This window comes from Octopus bimaculoides, chromosome 14 (genome assembly GCF_046866305.1).
Source record: "Octopus bimaculoides isolate indiv1 chromosome 14, ASM4686630v1, whole genome shotgun sequence".
In the NCBI taxonomy this organism is placed as follows: Eukaryota; Metazoa; Mollusca; class Cephalopoda; order Octopoda; family Octopodidae; genus Octopus; species Octopus bimaculoides.
In genome coordinates this window covers 7,958,008-7,978,007 of record NC_142941.1, presented here as the reverse complement: position 1 = coordinate 7,978,007, position 20,000 = coordinate 7,958,008, and the positions used below count along the sequence as shown (strand labels likewise).

At 40.2% G+C, this 20,000-nt stretch overlaps 1 protein-coding gene across 5 annotated transcripts in view; it reads right to left on the bottom strand.

The window, feature by feature from the left end:
* Positions 1-20,000, bottom strand: part of LOC106875035 (protein yippee-like 1) — a 63,346-nt gene that overhangs the window by 18,051 nt on the left and 25,295 nt on the right. The window contains exon 1 of one of the 5 annotated variants that reach the window (XM_089362277.1): positions 12,911-13,065. The exons of 3 other annotated variants lie outside the window; for them this stretch is intronic. The gene's annotated coding sequence lies outside the window, so the exon portion shown is untranslated. Of the gene's footprint in view, positions 1-8,201; positions 9,015-12,910; positions 13,066-20,000 lie in introns of those variants that run through there. One more of the 5 variants, XM_089362279.1, reaches the window with a different exon arrangement.

Genomic DNA, 20,000 nt, shown 5'->3' with positions numbered 1-20,000 from the left:
GCCATGATGGAGCACTGCCTTAAAAGGTTTTAATTGAAGAAATTGACCCCAAGACTTATTCTTTGTAAGCCTGGTACTATCAATCTCTCTTTTTGCTAAACCGCTAACTTATGGGGACGTAAACACACCAACATCGGTTGTCAAGCAATGGTGGTGGGGCACAGACACACACACACACAATGGGCTTATTTCAGTTTCTGCCTACCAAATCCACTCACAAAGCTTTTGTTGGCCCAAGGCTATAGTAGAAGACACCCAAGTGCTATGCAGTGGAACTGAACCCGGAACCATGTGGTTGGGAAACAAGCTTCTTACCACACAGTCATGCCTGTACCTCTTTGTATATGAATTTTGGAGAACTGCAGTGAGGCGGGGAGATCACAGGGGCTGTGATACAAATGTTTTTCTCTGGCTCTCTTCAACATAGCCAAATGTGAGAAAGTGTGTGTGTTTGTGTATGAGAAAGAGAGAAATATACAGGTATGGGTTTCATTAATAAGTATTTGCCTCTCTTTTTTCTTCTTTTTCACTCCAGAAGATTAAAAAAAAAAATAAAAAAAATAAATTTACATATAGGCGTAGGAGTGGCTGTGTGGTAAGTAGCTTGCTTACCAACCACATGGTCCCAGGTTCAGTCCCACTGCGTGACATCTTGGGCAAGTGTCTTCTACTATAGCCTCGGGCCGACCAAAGCCTTGTGAGTGGATTTGGTAGATGGAAACTGAAAGAAGCCCGTCGTATATATGTATATATATATATATATATATATATATGTATGTGTGTATGTGTTTGTGTGTCTGTGTTTGTCCCCTCAATATTGCTTGACAGCCGATGCTGGTGTGTTTATGTCCCCGTAACTTAGCGGTTCGGCAAAAGAGATGATAGAATAAGTCCTGGGGTCGATTTGCTTGACTAAAGGCGGTGCTCCAGCATGGCTACAGTCAAATGACTGAAAAGAGTATATCAAGAACCTAATTTCAGCAGTTTTCACCCCAAGAAGAATGCACCAAAAAGCACCTTGTATTTATACATAGCAAATGGAGTAGAGTGATGCGGGGGGGGGGGGGGGGGGGAGGCCCACGATGACAAAACTATCTTGACATGTGAAGGAGATAAGAAAAAGCCAAACAAGGAAAGGAGGCAAAAAGAAAAAAAAGAAAAAGAAAATAAAAGTGATTGATAAGAGTCACAGAGATAGATAGATGGGTGGGGGAGAAAAAAGTGTTAAATACAAGCTAAACTGTACAGAGATAAGGGACCAACATCTGGAAGTGATTTAGGATAACTAACAATAACCAATGTCAAAAGGTCAATGATGTGTAAAACAGAGCTTTATGTTCAGGGGGGGGGGGGGGGCTGTTCAAGAAGAGGGAGAGAGAGAGACAGACAGACAGAGGGGACCAAAGCCAGGAATATGTTATCAATAAATCTTGAAACAGTTGTTGTGGAAGTGCATCACTGACCAGGTAATAATAGTGCAACGGAATTTCTGATATCAATAAACACTCACAACGCTCGGTCTGGGAATCGAAACCGCGATCTTATGACCGCGAGTCCGCTGCCCTACCACTGGGCCATTGCGCCTCCAATACATGGTATTGATATACCACAATAATGGCGAAATTTCGTGATTCCAAGGCGAGCTACCCTGCCTGGTCTATGGACATTCAGAGGCATTCTTTAACACTCAGCATCACATAGGGAGTTTTCCCTAAATGCTATCCCTCAACAAATTTGGCATATAAACAAGACATACACTATGTATGTGCGACCAATAATGTTTACATTGCTAGAGCAGCTTTTAATTTGTAACACACACACAAACACAGGTTTCTGAATTTAATAAGGCAATAACTGAATGCTCATAATACATAATCTGCCCAAGCATTATTTAGTTATGTTCCCTACCACCTCCAACTTCAATGACAACACAATACAACTCGGGGAACAGGTGGTATGTGAAATTGAAAGAGAATATATATATATCAACACACACACACACACACACATATACATACATGCATACATACATACATATATATATAAATTCTATAATTATAATTAGGGTTCAGCAAATTGCTTCACCACATACCGAAATTTAGAAGTAGCAGTTAAATACCATTACTCTACCATAAGATACCTCCTAGATAGATAGATAGACAGACAGACAAGTAGACAAACAGATAGATAGATAGATAGATAGATAGATAGATAGATGTATAGTCAGCAACCAGTGAGTGAAATAGCTATAGCTGCCTTGCAAGCCACATAGTAATAACATACTAGCAATATGAGGTGGAGATGCTTGAGATTCTTGTTCTAAGCAACAAACTAGGATCCAGTTTAGATGTTCCACCCAAATAAGCTGCTAATAGGACAAGGTTCCGCTTGGTTCAATTCAGATGTTTGGAAAGGGAAGAGGAGAGAGAGGTCAGGAGAAAAAGAGAGAGGTAGGGAGAGAAAAGAGAGAGGTAGGGAGAGAAAGAGAGAGGTAGGGAGAGAAAAGAGAGAGGTAACGGTTGAAAGCTCCAGATGTACTTTCAAACTGAAAGGGGAGCTTCTGAGATCATTCAGTCTGCTAGAAATAGCAGTCAAAACACACCTTAAGTTACTTCGGTTTAAAATTGCAGAAAAATTAATTAGATAATTAGATAATGTGGTCCTAGATACACTAAGTTTTGTATACTTTATGTCACTCACTCGTTCCTCCTCCCTACAAAAAAAAGAAGAAGAAAATACGGGATGGTCATGGACGAAATGGCTTTGATTAACAAATCTGCTCGATCGGAGCAGACCTGGGGCTAAACTGCAGAAACAACAACCACAAGCCAATGAATGAAACGAGCTGCTAGAAATAGCAGCTAAGCCCACCACGTAATCGTTTTAAAGGACACATTGCGCACTCACTAATCGTTTGCTTTAACGTCCACTTTTCCATGTTTGCATGGGTCAGACAGAGTTCATTCTCCAAACAGACCTCAGATTTTCTATGGCTGGATACTCTTCCGGTCGCCAATCATTGGGAAATATTGCCCAGTGGTCGGTAATGTTTTAACGGAGAAATAAGAAATGAATTTTGCTGCTTGTACGAAGGTGACACTTATTTGCAAAAACCGACGTGACCTAAAGGAGAGAAAACAGAAACACACACGCATGGCCTAATGGATAAGGTGTCTGACTTCGAATCAGAAGACTGCGGGTTCGAGTCTCGTTGTGGTCGCAAATAATTTCTTTTTTTATAGGCGCAGGAGTGGCTGTGTGGTAAGTAGCTTGCTTACCATCCACATGGTTCCGGGGTTCAGTCTCACTGCGTGGTACCTTGGGCAAGCCTCGGGCCAACCAAAGCCTTATGAAAGGATTTGGTAGACGGAAACTGAAAGAAGACCCCGTGTGTATATGTTTTAGTGTCTGTGTTTGTTCCCCCAACATCGCTTGACAATTGAAGCTGATGTGTTGACGTTCCCGTAACTTAGCGATTCGGTAAACGATCCCGATAGAATAAGTACAAGGCTTACAATGAATAAGTAATGGGGTAGATTTGCTCGACTAAAGGTGGTGCTCTAGCATGGCCGCAGTCAAATGACTGAAACAAGTAAAACAATATGGTGGACTTTAAGTTTCTGTAAACCAAAGCACACTCACAAGCTTCTGCCCCCCCCCCCCCCCAGTGCTATAATAGAAGACATAACCCCAGGGTGCCGTGCAGTAGGACTGAACCGAAGACCACATGGCTGGGAAGGAAGCTTAACCACACAACCAAGAGAAAGAAAAAAAAGAAAAAAAAAAAGAAATAAAAGATCGTAATCAGTTACGTCTTAAACCACATGATTAGTCTTAATTCTTAATCCTATATTTAATTAACTAATTAATTGAGAATAAAAGCTACCTTATTTGACAACTGGAGCTATCGTAACTGATCCTCCAGCCGAGTTAGAATTAAAACTTGTAACTGCTGGCATTCCCTTTTCTGTGCATATACCCTCCGGCTGCACCTCTCCTACCCACGGATAACACTGGACCCATCTTCTGATTGGAAATCGCTTCAATATACCACGACCTCTAAAAAACTTTTGAACTTTTCCACTTTTGTAAACCTCCTTTATCATCCTTTTTTATTTTTTTTCTCCGTGTTTTTCTCCTTGTCTCCGTATTCTTTCTGTTGAAGAGCGTAGCTCGAAACGTCAAAGACTTTCCGTATTCCCGAGCGTCATACTAATATATCCTTTTGTTATTTACACCACCTGTCCTCGTCTGTTGTTATTATTTGTATATTCTCCCATATATATATATATATATATATATATATATATATATATAGATAGATACACACACACACACATATACATACACGCACGTATTTGTGTGTCATGCTTATAACACCGCCGCCATTTGACAACCGGTGTTTGTTTGTTTGTTAACTTGATGGTTAGACAAAAGAACCGATAAAATACGTGCCAAACAAGTACTGCCCCAGCATGGCTGCTGTTCAAAGACTGGGACAAGTAAAAGTAACATAATAGGTACACATACATACACGCTACTACAAAGTTCATAATTATAAACATATACATACATGTGTGTGTGTGTGTGTATATATATATATATATATATATATATATATATATGTTAATTCTCTAAATGAAGTATTAACAGTAACTGCACGATAAAGTGTAGTATATTGCCACTTAAGTGTGGCTGACCCCTAGGGGTGGATGTTACTGTTGCTTTTAGCCCCAGGAGGACATCTCCTCCAGCTGGCTTATCGACACACGACTGTGTCCTGTTTGCCAAGGGAAGTTATCCCTCTCACCTCGATCTGCAGCACGAACGTATCCGGATTTCAGGGTTATTTCCCTTCGTCGGCGTCCGATAGCTGCTGACCTTGGTGAGAGAGACAAAAACCTGGCAATCTTATATCTTCTTTTCCAGTGAAATTCTTCACTGATATCGAAAAGGTGAAAACAAGCAATGTTAATTCTCTAAATGAAGTATTAACAGTAACTGCACGATAAAGTGTAGTATATTGCCACTTAAGTGTGGCTGACCCCTAGGGGTGGATGTTACTGTTGCTTTTAGCCCCAGGAGGACATCTCCTCCAGCTGGCTTATCGACACACGACTGTGTCCTGTTTGCCAAGGGAAGTTATCCCTCTCACCTCGATCTGCAGCACGAACGTATCCGGATTTCAGGGTTATTTCCCTTCGTCGGCGTCCGATAGCTGCTGACCTTGGTGAGAGAGACAAAAACCTGGCAATCTTATATCTTCTTTTCCAGTGAAATTCTTCACTGATATCGAAAAGGTGAAAACAAGCAATGTTAATTCTCTAAATGAAGTATTAACAGTAACTGCACGATAAAGTGTAGTATATTGCCACTTAAGTGTGGCTGACCCCTAGGGGTGGATGTTACTGTTGCTTTTAGCCCCAGGAGGACATCTCCTCCAGCTGGCTTATCGACACACGACTGTGTCCTGTTTGCCAAGGGAAGTTATCCCTCTCACCTCGATCTGCAGCACGAACGTATCCGGATTTCAGGGTTATTTCCCTTCGTCGGCGTCCGATAGCTGCTGACCTTGGTGAGAGAGACAAAAACCTGGCAATCTTATATCTTCTTTTCCAGTGAAATTCTTCACTGATATCGAAAAGGTGAAAACAAGCAATGTTAATTCTCTAAATGAAGTATTAACAGTAACTGCACGATAAAGTGTAGTATATTGCCACTTAAGTGTGGCTGACCCCTAGGGGTGGATGTTACTGTTGCTTTTAGCCCCAGGAGGACATCTCCTCCAGCTGGCTTATCGACACACGACTGTGTCCTGTTTGCCAAGGGAAGTTATCCCGCTCACCTCGATCTGCAGCACGAACGTATCCGGATTTCAAGGTTATTTCCCTTCGTCGGCGTCCGATAGCTGCTGACCTTGGTGAGAGAGACAAAAACCTGGCAATCTTATATCTTCTTTTCCAGTGAAATTCTTCACTGATATCGAAAAGGTGAAAACAAGCAATGTTAATTCTCTAAATGAAGTATTAACAGTAACTGCACGATAAAGTGTAGTATATTGCCACTTAAGTGTGGCTGACCCCTAGGGGTGGATGTTACTGTTGCTTTTAGCCCCAGGAGGACATCTCCTCCAGCTGGCTTATCGACACACGACTGTGTCCTGTTTGCCAAGGGAAGTTATCCCTCTCACCTCGATCTGCAGCACGAACGTATCCGGATTTCAGGGTTATTTCCCTTCGTCGGCGTCCGATAGCTGCTGACCTTGGTGAGAGAGACAAAAACCTGGCAATCTTATATCTTCTTTTCCAGTGAAATTCTTCACTGATATCGAAAAGGTGAAAACAAGCAATGTTAATTCTCTAAATGAAGTATTAACAGTAACTGCACGATAAAGTGTAGTATATTGCCACTTAAGTGTGGCTGACCCCTAGGGGTGGATGTTACTGTTGCTTTTAGCCCCAGGAGGACATCTCCTCCAGCTGGCTTATCGACACACGACTGTGTCCTGTTTGCCAAGGGAAGTTATCCCGCTCACCTCGATCTGCAGCACGAACGTATCCGGATTTCAAGGTTATTTCCCTTCGTCGGCGTCCGATAGCTGCTGACCTTGGTGAGAGAGACAAAAACCTGGCAATCTTATATCTTCTTTTCCAGTGAAATTCTTCACTGATATCGAAAAGGTGAAAACAAGCAATGTTAATTCTCTAAATGAAGTATTAACAGTAACTGCACGATAAAGTGTAGTATATTGCCACTTAAGTGTGGCTGACCCCTAGGGGTGGATGTTACTGTTGCTTTTAGCCCCAGGAGGACATCTCCTCCAGCTGGCTTATCGACACACGACTGTGTCCTGTTTGCCAAGGGAAGTTATCCCTCTCACCTCGATCTGCATATATATATATATATATATATATATACATGTCTCTTAAAGGATAGAGCTCAAAATCAATGCATTGAAGATACTTTATTGCAGCAACAATTATAATAACAGAAACAACCACAATAAGCCAAACCTATGCACATTTCAATAGGGTATCCCGGAGGTAGAGTAATATATATATATATATATATATATATATATATATATATATATATATATATATATATATATATATATATATATTACTCTACCTCTGGTATTTGAGTTCTCTTTCTTCCACCTTGTTGCACATTTGTGTGCTTACTCCGGTATATATATATATATATATACAGACATATGTATCTGTAGAGGGAGAGAGGAGATACACAAACACAACGATCGCCAATAGCAGTTTCGATTGTATACTAGATATATAAACCCTAATTCACCTTCACCTCTACGCCACCCCCAACCACCTACAATAAATAAATAAATAACTGTGCCAAGGTCCCGGACAGCCGCGTTACTGTGGTTACATATAACTGTCTGTTGGTAATAAAAAAAGAAAGAAAAAAACACAGGAGAAACATCCGCGTCAGGCACGTACACACGCATAATTAAACCACGGAGGAGAGAGAGAGAGGTGGAGCTATTTTTGTATGTACACATGTATATAAATAAAATGGTTTTTTTATCAATAATATAAACACTAATCACCAGAAATAGGTGCACCTGTGGACGTCTGGTGATAGTATGAGGGAGGGAGGAAGAAAGAGAGAGAGAGGGGGGGAAGAGAGATAGATATGACTATTTATATTATGATTGTAAACAGTTGCATATCTGCTTGCCCGCATTTCTGTACGTCTGTTTCTTTCTCTTTCTCTCTTTCTTACAGATACACACACACAGACTTCCTGAAGTATTTTAATTACACACACAACATAGATACACACAGAGGCACATATATACAGCTTTTGATTTTAATTACACACACAACATACATACACACTGAGGCATATATATATACAGCTTTTATGCTTAGATTATAAATTCGCTGTCATACCAATAATAATTGGTGCATTTGGCTTTTTTTGCAAGTAAATATGCCTAAGCGACAATCTGGATAAACTAAGGTTTTTCAGAGAAAGAAATCAACCAGCAAATTCGCACATTTAAAAATCACAATCTCTATGTGGAACAGTAAAAATATACAAGACTAAAAATGTGAATTTGTTTTAGTAATATCTACAATCCAGCAATGGAACTTCCTATCTTCGTTAGAAACCAGTACCTCCGTCAGACGAAGAATTCAAATAATTAAAAACAGAAACAAAGAACATACATGCATGTATGGCACAGTTAAAATCTGCAAAATGCTCCAGATATTCCTCCATGTGTGTTCCTCATGCTAAACACATGAAAAACATGTAAAATGTTCCAGGAACCATCCGCACTGATCCACATATATTTAGGGGTGGCCCAAAAGCCATAAAGGTATTAATCCATTTATGTTCTGATGTAAATTTGTGAGGGATTATCAATCACGGTAGAATACTTCATAAGCTCTCTGTTGGTACACCAGGCTAACAATATTGTTTAGATTAGCAAAGAACTCCAAGTTTTCATGTGGCAGGATCCGAGATTATAGTTCATCGCCTTCCTATATTGTAAATATGTTTGTTGCGCTCCAGTTATACTGGTATATAACAAGGAATGGGTCTGACGAAAGACGAAAAACGCATTAATATTTTTAGGTCGTTCAGCTTTTCTCAACTGATCAATCAATAATAGACCAACTGAATAGACATGCCAGTAACGAACTTAAAACGGCTACTGGTATAGATATATGAGATATATGTACGTTAGATGTGAAATAAAATCACATCTGTTTAATTAGAAATAGAAAAAAAAAAATGAATTAAAACACATGAGTGGCTGTGTGGTAAGTAGCTTGCTTACCAACCACATGGTTCCGGGTTCATTCCCACTGCGTGGCACCTTGGGCAAGTGTCTTCTACTATAGCCTCGGGCCGACCAAAGCCTTGTGAGTGGATTTGGTAGACGGAAACTGAAAGAAGCCCGTCGTATATATGTATGTGTGTGTATATGTTTGTGTGTCTGTGTTTGTCCCTCCAACATCGCTTGACAATCGATGCAGTTCTGCAAAAGAAGGACGATAAAATAAGTACTAGGCATCCAAAGAATAAGTCATGGGGTCGATTTGCTCGACTAAAGGCGGTGCTCCAGCATGGCCGCAGTCAAATGACTGAAACAAGTAAAAGAGAGTAAAAGAAACATACATACATACAGCCATACATCGTAATCTCGCATTGACCATATATGTGGTTCTTCAATTTGGTTGAAGCAGCAGCTAAATTCCATTAGATCACATCCAACCAGTTTAAAAAGAAAGAAAAAAAAAGGTAGGGGGCATAGGTTGAATTTAAAGAAAAATTAATAAATTCAATGGAATGGTCACGCATGGAACAGCTTTCACCATAGGTCTGTTCGATCGGGAATAGCTCAGGGCTAAACAGCTACAAGATCTATTTTTACAACGGAATAGTTGATATGCAGGTTTGGGACGCTGCGACGAGACTACATATAGGTATGTATTTATGTAAAACCATCGTATTAACGTCTACTTTTCAATGCTTGCATTGATGGACCAGACGGAATTCATTGGAGCAGGTTTTCTATGGCCGGGTGCCCTTTCTGCCACCAACTTTCGCTTGTTTCTAAGCAAGGTGATATTTCTTCTGGCCGGACATGTTTTTCACGGAAGATTGAAAACGAACGACATCCTGTACAACGGTGACGCTCATTTACAATTACAGCACGATGTCACAATAGTTTCCGTCTATCAAATTCACTTCTACTGTAGCCTCGGGCTTTGGTCATCCCGGAACACTGGCAGAAGAAACTTGCCTAAGGTGTCACGCAGTAGGTGTGGTGTGCATGAGTATGTACATACATATATACTTACACACGCATAGACACGCTTAAGTTAAATAGATACGTGCACACACACACAATTAAGATAAGTTGTACAACTTAGAATCAACGTAGGATATCTATCTATCTATCTATCTATCTATCTATCTATCTATCTATCTATCCATCCACACGCATACACATCAATTTACTTAGGGGTAAATCCAGGAATTTGGGGGTGAAGGTTACAGTTGATACTTATTGATCCGAGTACTGGACTGGTAATTTATTTTATCGACACACGATGAAAAATAAAGTTGCTCTCGGTGGGATTTGAACTCAGAATGTAGTTAATAATAAGAATAATGTGATGGTGCGGGGGTCAAACAAACGACAAATCATCTTTGTTCAATGGTAGATCGCCTGTCATGTTTACCGATGTGGGTTCTTGTCCCACGGGCAGTCTTCAACTTTTTCTATTCAATGGGTTTTCAACACTAACTACACACTATTATTTGCTTCGAGATACACCGTCCCTAGAACATTAGTATAATTCTCTAAACCAGTGGGTTTTAATCGGAGTCCATGAAAGACTTTTGAGGGTCCACTCAAAACTGAATATCCACAATAGTAATCTAAGGGCTCATGAAAAAAAATATGTTACTTCGGGTGTATCTGTTGCAAGAAAAAGTTAGGTTTCTTTCTCTGGCGTTTATATAATTCAGCCTACACAAGTGAATGTGCAAAAAACAAAATAGGATTATTTACATTTGACGGTTATTTGTCCTCATCTTGTTTGTTGTTAACACAACGTTTCAGCTGATATACCCTCCAGCCTTCATCAGGTGTCTTGGGGGAAATTTCGAACCTGGGTTCTCATTCCTAAGGTATTTTTCGATGTTTATTATTATTATTATTATTATTATTATTATTATTATTATTATTCAGGTCACTGTCTGGAATCGAACTCAGAATCTTTGGGTTAGTAGTCCGCGCTCTTAACCATTACGCCATATGCCGCGGGCTACTAACCCCAAGATTCCGAGTTCGATTCCAGGCAGTGACCTGAATAATAATAATAACAACAACAACAACATCGAAAAATACCTTAGGAATGAGAACCCAGGTTCGAAATTTCCCCAAGACACCTGATGAAGGCTGGAGGGTATATCAGCCAAAACGTGTTAACAACAAACAAGATGAGGACAAATATCCGTCAAATGTAAATATTGTAAATAATGTACATAATTCCTCATCTCTTAAATATCGAACAAAATAGGAATTTTGAAAGTACATAAATCCATCGCCATATCGCGGTTTATTATTTAAGCTTATCGCGGGGGTTGGGGTGGGAACATAACACACGCGATAGTCGAGAGATTGATTACTGTATATATATGATTAATTTTTAAACACTCGGAATGAGTCAACCACAATTGAATCAAAGAAGATCATAGACAAAAAAATGGTTGAAAACCAGATCTAAATTGACATAACAATTGACAATCCTATTTAGCCGTCGATGGTGCCTCTCTAGTGGTAGGTAGATTTGTTAGAAATAGCAGCCACATAACATTTAATCACAACCGTATATTAGAATACACTGAATAACGCAGGGAAAAGACGAGAAAGTCGCGGTTGGAAAGTCTTTGACCACAAGCCTGCGCTGCTTGATCGGAGTTGATCTGTGATTAAACAACAAATCGTAGTGGAATTTCAGACAAATTTCAAACTGCATGGAAGAAGGAAAAGGTTACGGAAGTGTTGGGAAGGAAACGGAAAAGGAAGGAGAAACAAAAAAAAATGTAAACAAATTAAAATTTTGGGAAATTATTATTATTAGTATTATTATTATTATTATTATTGTTGTTTTCAGAATTGTAATTTCCGTTGTATGAAACATTAAGATTATATAATTTTTATTATCTTTGTGTCATTGGACTGTGGGCCATGTTGGGGGCACCACCTTCAACAGTTTAATCGAACAAATTGACCCCCCCCCCCACAGTGCTTATTCCTATAAAGTCTGGTACTTATTCTATACGCTTCTTATGCTGAACCGCGGTTAAGGGACGTAAACAAACCGACAATGGTTGTCAGGCAGTTAGTGGTGGACAAATACAACCAAACACACACACACACATACGACGCGCATCCGCACAGTTCACACCAACTAAATATATCCACAAGACTTTGGTCGACCTGGGGTTATAGTAGAAAACACTTGCCCAAGGTAACGTACAGTGGGACTGAACCCAAGACGATGTGGTAGATTGGGAAGCAAGCTTCTTAACCAAATCGCTACGCCTGCGCTATATACATAGATTATATATAAATATATATATATATATATATATATATATATATATATATATATATATATATATATATATATATATATATATATATATATATATATATATATATATATATATATATATATATATATATATATATATATATATATATATATATATATATATATATATATATATATATATATATATATCTTTTATCCTTCGATTCTTTCAGTCAGTAGACTGCGGCCATGTAGGAGTAATGCCTTGAAGAATATATTTTAGTCGAATAAATTGACCCCAGTATTTATTTATTTATTTATTTTAAAGCCTGGTACTTGTTCTGTCGGTCTATTAAGCCGAACCGCTAAGTTACGGGAATGTAAACACAGACACAATGACACACACACATATATATATATATACACGACAGGTTTTTTTTTTTTCAGTTTCCGTGTACCAAAACCACTCACAAGGTTTTGCCCGAGGTGCCACGCAGTGGGACTGAACCCGAAACCATGTGGCTGGGAAGTAAACTCCTTACTACAAAGCCATGCCTGCGCGTATACATATATACATATATATACACACACACACACACACATACATATATATATATATACACACACACATATATCTATACATATATAAACACATATCTATACATATATAAACACATATATATAAATATATACACACATATATATACATATACACACATATATATACATATACACACATATATATACATATACACACATATATACACACATATATATACATATATACACACACACTTATATTTATATACATAGCTTACCTTTTCCCATCGGTTGTTTGGACTTGTTAATGCGAAACTCTGTCCAACCCGATTCCACTCCTCCTCTTCCTCCTACCACTACTATTCCATCACCACCACCACCACCACCACCACAATAACAATAGCCACCACCACAGTTTATGGAACTGCGTACGTAATAAAGATATCCATATTGCCTAATCACACATGCCATTTATCGCAGTTTCTTCAACGCAGGTCACCACCTCTTCCTCAATTACGTTCCACCACCACCACCACCACAACAACAACAACAACAACAACCTGTATATGATCCCCCTCCCCCACAACCACCCCACATCACCGTCATCATCCTATAACAAACTCTTTTTTGTTATTAATTTAATTTAATTGCGTATATAAACAATTGTATGATGATGACATCAGCAGTATCAAAAACAACGATGACGCCGCCGCCGCCGCCGACGAGGACGACAATCAAAATAACAACAGCAGTTACAGTGATAACAGAAACCAGAGGACGACAACAACAATAATAATAATCATAATAATAATAACAGAATTCCACCGAAGAGAACAATGATGACTTCTTCCTTAATCACAGCAGCAACATTTAACCGACCAAAACAAAATAAACCCGCCCCATCACCAGTAAACACAGACACACACACTTGGCAAGTGTCTTCTACTATAGCCTCGGGCCGACCAAAGCCTTGTGAGTGGATTTGGTAGACGGAAACTGAAAGAAGCCCGTCGTATATATATATATATATATATATATATATATATATATATGTGCGTGTGTATATGTTTGTACCCCCAACTTCGCTTGACAACCGAGGCTGGTGTGTTTACGTCCCCGTAACTTAGCGGTTCGGCAAAAAGAGACCGACAGAATGAGTACTAGGCTTACAAAGAATAAGTCCTGAGGTCGATTTGCTCGACTAAAGGCGGTGCTCCAGCATGGCCGCAGTCAAATGACTGAAACGAGTAAAAGAATATATATATATATATATATATATATATATATATATATATATATATATTATACACACAAACGAGGTGATTCTATTGCATAATCTTAATTTATAAACATACATAATACATACACACACACATGGAATATACACATACATATTTATATATACATATAAATATACATACTTACAACATATATTATATATATACACACACAAGGTGCTTCTATTGCATAATCTCAGTTTATAACCATACATAATACACACACACACATAGAATATACACATACATACTTATATATACATATAAATATACATACTTACAACATATATTATATATATATATATATATATATATATATATATATATACACACAAGCTGCTTCTATTGTATAATCTCAGTTTATAAACATACATAATACATACACATACATACAATTTATATATATATATATATATATATATATATACAAGCTGCTTTTATTGCATAATCTGCATCTATAAACATACATAACACACACACGATGTAGCTTTCTGGCATGGCCTTAGCCATGATCACTGAACTAAATGGCACGCACACATACACACATAGCCATACGCATCACCCCTATCACTCGTGTTATTCGAGCTTCCATTACACTCTCTCTCTCCTGTCATAATCTCTTTTTATTCTGCTTCTTCTGTCATCCACCCTCTTCTTATTTGCCAACAAAACAAGAGGCAACCCGTTGATGCAGGTGAACGAAGGGAGACAACAACGCACACTAGAACAACAGTAGAACTCTTTAGTCTTGCAAGAAACAGGTAGCCTTGTCTAGTATCGGTCCCACGATAATACAACTCCCCCAAGCACCAAAAGGATACCCAACCATAACAAAACGATGTGATCCCCACCGGCCCGTCTAGAAAGTTGGTAATTCTTAATATGCATTCACTTGTTTCACATAGGCGCAGGAGCGGCTGTGTGGTAAGTAGCTTGCTTACCAACCACATGGTTCTGGGTTCATTCCCACTGCGTGGCACCTTGGGCAAGTGTCTTCTACTATAGCCTCGGGCCGACCAAAGCCTTGTGAGTGGATTTGGTAGACGGAAACTGAAAGAAGCCTGTCGTATAAATGTATGTGTGTATATGTTTGTGTGTCTGTGTTTGTCCCTCCAACATCGCTTGACAACCAATGGTGGTGTGTTCACGTCCCCGTAACTTAGCGGTTCGGCAAAAGAGAGACCGATAGAATAAGTACTAGGCTTCCAAAGAATAAGTCCTGGGGTCGATTTGCTCGACTAAAGGCAGTGCTCCAGCATGGCCGCAGTCAAATGACTGAAACAAGTAAAAGAGTAACATCTAAATAATACCAGCATAGAAAAATGGAGTGGGATGATAAATTCTTTTGCTGGTTTCATTCATTGTACTATGGCCATGCTGGAACACGGCTTTCAAGGGTTTACTGTATTTTCTGGCATACAAGTCGATGCTTCTATCTTTCCAAATTCTGTTGCATTTCACAGTAAAACACCAGAGAGAAAGCGAAAGAGACGGAGAGAGAGAGAGAGAGAGGGAAAAAGAGAAAAAGCATCACCACAGAAACAAGAGCTACTGAGCCATCTTCTTGAGCTAATCTGCCAGTATTTGAATTAGGGATCATTTCCCAAGGACATGCAAATGCAAATAGCATGACATTGCACAGGGGAGAGTGCAGCAATGGTAACAGTTACAGAAGCAGAACATGTTTACTCCTGAGATCCTGTGTAGCTTCTCAGGTGTGAGATTTACGGTTGGCATGATCTCTTTCAAGCTGCAGGACAAATGTTGCCTTCATCAACCTAATCACGGCCATCGATTCAATGAGTAAAAGGTACTGACTAAAGCTGCTGAAAGCCACATCTACTTATCACAATAGTTAACAGAGGGCAGTGCAAGTTGATGGATTATCCTTAGTGTCATTCTGCATCCCAAAATGGATTAAAGCAGGGATGCCTTGTACTCGCTATGCTTTCACAACATTTGACAGTGGAGTGTACGCAGAAGCTGTTGTACATTTCAGGACAAGAACCAAAGTGTATCAGGTCCTAAGAAGGGCAACACTCTCTGTAAATGAAGTTACTTGACAACTCATGCACAGTCCAGTGTCCAGAAGCAGGTCAGTTGAACTCTCTTAGCCTCATCAACGGATCAAGGCAGACAACATGGATCAGGGCGTCAGAGAAGACCCCAGAACCACTACTGAGGTTCACACTCAACTAAAGGATGAACAAATTCCCTCCAAACCTGTCCTTCAAACCAGTGTTTAGTTGCTGCTATCACTGCCATGGACAAGTTTTCTAAGAATGTAAGGAATACATGTTCACCATAGACACCAAAATTTCAATGCACAGGGCTTGCATAGTGAATGCTCTACTCTAAAGCAGCAAGACCTGCACCAACTTAACAGCTTCAACCTGCAGGTTCTACATCAGATTTCTGGTATTTGCAGGAAGGAAAATGCCAAAACAAGGATGCAGTGGACCAGGCTATAATGACAAGTGTGTATCTCCTACTCTTGCAGCAATGACTTTTTATAGTATGGCTATGTCTGTTGCATTCAGGATGGCTTCATTGCCAAGGATGTCTTGAACAGAGAACTCCATTACAAGATCCAGACCGACAGGGAATCCACTAAGTGGTTCAAGGACATTTACAAACATGTCTTGAACACTGCTGAAATCTGTGTGGACATGTATTCTTTTTATTCTTTTATTTGTTTCAGGCATTTAATTGCAGCCATACTGAAGCACCACATTGGAGGGTTTTAGTTGAACAAATTGATACCAGGACTGGCTCCCGTACAGGTAGCATGTAAGAAACACCTTTTGAGCGTGGTCGTTGCCAGAACCGCCTGACTGGCCCTTGTGCCGGTGGCAAGTAAAAGCACCCACTACACTCTCGGAGTGGTTGGCGTTAGTCAGGGCATCCAGTTGTAGAAACTTTGCCAGATCAGATTGAGCCTGGTGCAGCCTCTGGCTCACCAGTCCGCATTCAAACTGTCCAACCCATGCCAGCATGGAAAGCGGACATTAAACGATGATGATTCTATGGTGGCATGGACTGGACGGTTTGACAAGGATCCAATTAGTCAAGGACTACATCATACTCCAGGGTCTGCTTCGGCTTAGTTTCTACAGCTGGATACCCTTCCTAAAGTCAACCACTTTACAGTGTGAACTGAATGCTTTTTTTTAAGTACCATCAGCACATGCAACTTACAAGTTAACATATGTATCCCTATATCGACCATACTGTCAGATTTTGTTATACACCACTGGTTACAGTGCGCTTCCTTGCATTGTTGTAGCTTTCAAACAATGCCACCTTTGCTTGCTGGATGGGAAGGCCAACATCCTCCCTAAACAGAATGCAAGTCTACTGCAGTGTCACCCACCTGTGCTGAATGGACAGGAACAATGTGAAATGGACTGACTTGCTCAAGAACACAATGCATCACACATACACAAATATAAATTTATATATATATATATATATATATATGTTTATATATATATATATATATGTTTATATATATATATATGACCTTGCACTAATTGCGGTGTCACTATCAGAACTAGAGGAGAAGTTTCAGGTGTGGAAGCAAGGACTAGAATCGAATGGCCTTAGAGTTAACCTAGCTAAAACCAAAATCCTAATAAGTAGGAAGGTAGATAAAACACAAACCCCTTCAGGTAGATGGACCTGCTCAGTATGTAGAAAAGGAGTAGGTAGTAACTCTACAAGATGTACCTGGTGCAAGTTATGGACACATAAGAGGTGCAGCAATATCAAAGGCAGGTTAACTAGGAAGTTAGTTTTTGTATGTGGCAAATGTTCAGGTGCAATAAACACTGTAAACAAACAGGAAACAACTTCTATCTCATTCCAGGGAGAAAAACTAGAGGTAGTCGATAGCTTCCACTATCTGGGTGACCAAGTTAGTAGTGGGGGTGGGTGCGCTGAAAGTGTAGCTGCTAGAATAAGAATAGCCTGGGCAAAGTTTAGAGAGCTCTTACCTCTGCTGGCGACAAAGGGACTCTCACTCAGAGTAAAAGGCAGACTGTATGGCGCATGTGTACGAACAACCATGCTACATGGCAGTGAAACATGGGCTGTAACTGCTGAGGACATACGTAAGCTCGCAAGGAATGAAGCCAGTATGCTCCGTTGGATGTGTAATGTCAGTGTGCATACCCGTCAGAGTGTAAGTATCGTGAGAGAAAAGCTGAACATAAGAAGCATCAGTTGTGGTGTGCAAGAGAGACGATTGCGCTGGTATGGACATGTGGTGAGAATGGATGAGGATAGCTGCGTGAAAAAGTGCCACACCCTAACAGTTGAGGGAACCTGTGGAAGAGGTAGGCCCAGGAAGACCTGGGCTGAGGTAGTGAGGCAAGACCTTCGAACATTGGGCCTCACCGAGGCGATGACTACTGACCGAGACCTTTGGAAATGTGCTGTGCGTGAGAAGACCTGGCAAGCCAAGTGAGATCGTTGCCTGGACTGGCTCTTGTGCGGGTGGCACATAAGATGCACCATTTTGAGCATGGCCGTTGCCAGTACCGCCTGACTGGCCTTCGTGCGGGTGACACGTAAAAGCACCCACTACACTCTCGGAGTGGTTGGTGTTAGGAAGGGCATCCAGCTATAGAAACTCTGCCAAATTAGATTGGAGCCTGGTGTTGCCATCCGGTTTCACCAGTCCTCAGTCAAATCGTCCAACCCATGCTAGCATGGAAAGCGGACATTAAACGATGATGATGATGATGATGATATAAACATAATGGCATGGATTAGACGGTTTGACAAGGATCCAATGAGTCAAGGACTACATCATACTCCAGCGTCTGCCTTGGCATGATTTCTATGACTGGATGCCCTTTCTAAAGCCATCCTAAAATAGACCTTAAAATGACGACAATAATATATGTATACCACCATCATCATTATTTGACCCTTTAGCATTTTAACCAGTCATATCCGGCCCAAATACTCTACCAGTTTCATGTTCAAACTGACCTGGTCTACCTTACAAAGTTACTCTAAAAGATAATCAATCATATCATCAAAATCTTGAAGCTACGAGATGGTCAATTCAACACTGTATAGATAAATATGCATTACATTGGGCAGAGTAATCTGAATGTTAAAGGGTTAATGCTTGTTTTCTATGCTGGAAAGGGTTGGATGGCTCAAAAGGGATTGAAGAACCAGAGGACTGTGCCAAGCTTCAATGTCCACTTTGGCATGATTATGATGGCTGGATGCCCTTCTTAACAGCAATGGTTGGCACTCCGTCGGTTACGATGTCAAGGGTTCCAGTTGATCCGATAAACGGAACAGCCTGCTCGTGAAATTAACATGCAAGTGGCTGAGCACTCCACAGACACGTGTACTGGTAACGTAGTTATCGGGGAGATTCAGCGTGACACAGAGTGTGACAAGGCTGACCCTTTGAATTACAGGCACAACAGAAACAGGAAGTAAGAGTGAGAGAAAGTTGTGGTGAAAGAGTACAGCAGGGTTCAATACCACCCCCTGCCGGAGCGGTGTTTTCGCTCAATAAACACTCACAATGCTCGGTCTGGGAATCAAAACCGCGATCCTAAGACCGCGAGTCCGCTGCCCCAACCACTGGGCCATTGAGCCTCTCTTAACAGCAACCACTTTACAGAGTATACTGGGTGCTTTTCATGTGGTACCAGCATTAGTGAGGCAGCTTTATGCCAGGAGATGAGGTCTTAAGGTATGATAGGTGAACAGGAGCAGGTGTTTTGCTGTAGGGGATATCCATGGCTACCCCAGCTGGAAGAGGAGGAGGATGGTGGTGAAGATATATCAGGGTATGCTCTCAACTTACAAGAAAGTGAATAAAGAGAAGAGGTATGGGTGAGTTATATATGTTTGTATGTGTGAATATTTATATTCTCTGTCCTTCAATGAAAGCATCAAGTGAAAAAAATGCATCATTAAGGTGACATTCCCTGTCAATGAATTGCCCCCTAACTAAAGAACATCTTACCTGGAATACAGGTAGGGATTAGCGAGCATATGAGTACTTGCCTACAAAGCAATGCTTCAACAAGTATTCCCTTAACCCATTGTAACATGC